The sequence below is a fragment of the Condylura cristata genome, unplaced genomic scaffold (genome assembly GCF_000260355.1).
Source record: "Condylura cristata isolate star-nosed mole 26May11 unplaced genomic scaffold, ConCri1.0 scaffold00025, whole genome shotgun sequence".
In the NCBI taxonomy this organism is placed as follows: Eukaryota; Metazoa; Chordata; class Mammalia; order Eulipotyphla; family Talpidae; genus Condylura; species Condylura cristata.
In genome coordinates this window covers 19,057,735-19,060,673 of record NW_004567126.1, presented here as the reverse complement: position 1 = coordinate 19,060,673, position 2,939 = coordinate 19,057,735, and positions in this window count along the sequence as shown.

The window sequence follows — 2,939 nt, the reverse complement described above, 5'->3', positions numbered from 1 at the left end:
TGCGCGGAGTCGCGCCGCAAGGAGGTGGGCCAGAGCCCGCCTCCCCACCCCGGGCCCGGGCAGGTTGAGGGGGCAGTGACAGGTGTCTCGGGGCCCGGCTGACAGACCGAGGCGGCCGCGGGGACAAGCTGGCCGGGATGCCCAGGATCGCCCTGGGCAAAACCAGCAGCTGTCATCCTCTACCAGCTGGTGCAGCCCTGGGGACCAGCCACAAGGTCCTCAGTGTCCGCCCATTCAGGCTTCTCCAACCTCCTCCACGCCCGCGGGACCCCTGACACAGAGAAATCCTGGCCATCAAGATTGCTTCCCAGAATGATTGCACCACTGCGGCTGCCAACGACCTGGCACTGCCCCCAAGCCTTCCAGTCCTGGCAACTTTGAGGGAAGAACCCTGGGCCCGACTCCCACTGACCCAGAGGTACCTGTATTGGGGAGTGGAGATGGTATCTTATGGGTGGCCCCTTTAAACCCAAGTTCCTGGCAAATCAGTCTTTGATCAGAAGCAGGGGGCAGAATTCTCAGTCCCTGAGGTTTCCAGCTTGCCCAGGCCTAGACCTTGAGAAACTGTGCCCTCTTCATTTCCCATCCCCTGAATGAAGAAAAGAGCGGGAAGAAAGAGTTAATGAGTGCAAGGTCCCCACCTGATCCCTGAAAACCTGTTGCTGTTCTTGATGGTTGGAAGGTTGCAGCAGCTCCAACCTCCCCCAGCTGCTCCTCTAAGTGACTCCCCCAACCCTATGGATTGTGGCTCCACAGTTGTGAGGGGGATGTGTGCAGAGGAGAAATCAGATGTGTTTCAGGCAGCCCTGCCTCTGCCCAAGTGGGGTGTGCCATACAGGAAGATGGGGAGCCCTGCAGCTACCCTTCTTCCAAACCCTGGTCTTCTGGCCTCTTGGCCTAAGGCTCTGAGGAGAGAGATGGGCTGTGCACTCTGGCCTAGAAAAAGGGGTCCACATCTGCCCACACTCATTTGGCAGGGAGGGGCTGCGGGGACCCAGAATTTGGAGTGGAGGCTATCACCTGGCAGGGCAGCTGGTTGGGGGAGGAGCAGGGTGCAGCAGCAAACACCAGAGCTGGGCAGGTGACTGGAGAGAACGCTCTAAAATGGCGTTTTTGATGACGCAGGGATGCAAACCAACCACATCAGCCTCATCTTTTAGAGCCTTGCTCATCCCCTCCTCCCTCTCCATTAGTCTCCAGCCAGAGGCCATGCCAAGCCAACTAAGCGTGGAGCCTGGGGGCGGGGGGAAGAGGAGGCCCATGGCTCCCCTGCCCCCAGAGTGAATGTATAGACTGGCTCAGGGCCCAAAGTGGAAGGGATGCGCTTGTTTGTCTGCAGGGGCAGGAGTGGGAATGGCTGAAGGATGCCGTTTGCCCTGGCAAGCGCAGAGCTGGTCATGGAGTGCTGTTTCCCAGCACCCACTCCTTCCCTTCACTTAACACCATTAACTAATAATTCGCCTCTCTCTGGCCCCTGAAATCAAAGCCAGCTAACCACCAAGGACAGTCGTTTCGGATTCTTCCGCCCTGAGGAGAGAAATCAGGTAGGAGCGGAGGAACTCTGCCTCTGCAGTAAAGGGGAAATGAGGTTAGCTGGGGCTGACATCCCTTCCCAGAAAGGCCCCACCAAGCAAGCACAAAGGCAGTCCTTTAAGGAAGCTGCAGCTTGGGGCAATCTGGGGGTGGTAGAGGGCTGGAGGCAACAGCTTTGGGATGGGTTAAGGAGGGGGGCACTTTGGACTTCCAAAGAGAGGTCAGGACCTTGGAGAAGATTCAGAGGGGACTGGAAACCGGAGGAAAGAAGAAATGGGGTGAAAGCCAGAGGACTGGGACCAGAAGTGGAGGGGACCGGCTCTCCAGCTCCTCTAAGGTGCCAGAGGAGGTTCAGCAGTGTGGGAAAGAAAGTGGCAGAGGAAGAACTTTCAGAGAGAGAATTGAGGTCCAGTGGTGTGGATTCTCTAGCTCCCCTTGTTCTCAGGATGTAGCCTTGGTACCCATAGTTGCTGCTGGTCAAGCTAAGGTGTAGATTCTGGTGGGGGAGGGGGCTCTCACCAGGACAAAAGTCTAGGTAGGAGAATTTCTGCTGAAAATAGATTGCAGACATTATGGCCAGGTTAGCATCACCAGCTAGGCCACCTTGGCAGGAAGTTAAGTGCAAATAGGAACTAGAGATAGGATGTTTTGATCTTTGATCTGTAGCAACAATGGAGCCCCCCAGGCAACAGCACCTATTCACACTCCTAGCTTGTGCACCCACAATCCACATCCCCACCACCCATATTCCCTCACACATTCCTCCATGGACTTGTCCACCTTCTCCTAACTTTCTGATACCAAATAAATGTGAGTCTGGGAGTGAGGGGAGGGCTGTATGGCCACAGTTGTAAGGCCCTCTTGGTATCTCGGTCTCTCTCACTCCTTGGATTTTGAGCTGTCTTTTCCTGTGCTGCTCTCAACACTGCTGCCTGCCCGCTAGGGCCACACAGTAGAAGGGAGAAGAAGGTGGCTGCAGTGGCCTTCCATCAGCCAACTGTGGTGCGAGGACTGGGTTGGAAGCACTTTTCCAGGTGGAGGCTGACACCAGAAGAAGAGATCCCAGGCTTGAGCCCTGATTCTTTGCTTTATTTCTTGCCAGAAGGAAGAGTTCGGACTGCTGGTCCCTTCTATCTCATGGTAGACCCAGGCTACTCAGACATGGGAGACCGGGTATGGACTGCCCTCCTTGTGTCTTCCAGGCCCAGGTCTGACCATAGGGAGAGACTGGTCTGGTGGGGTGGTGGCCACCATCCAGGACCCTCAGCTATGGCCTCCAGTGTGGGTGGGACTTTTGTGTCAAGTAAGGAGTAAGGAGAAGTGAAGTGGACTGGCCAGTATCCAGAGGCTCACTGGGGTGAAATCTGAGCACTGTCCTCTCTAGGCCCTAGCACAGTGGGCACAAT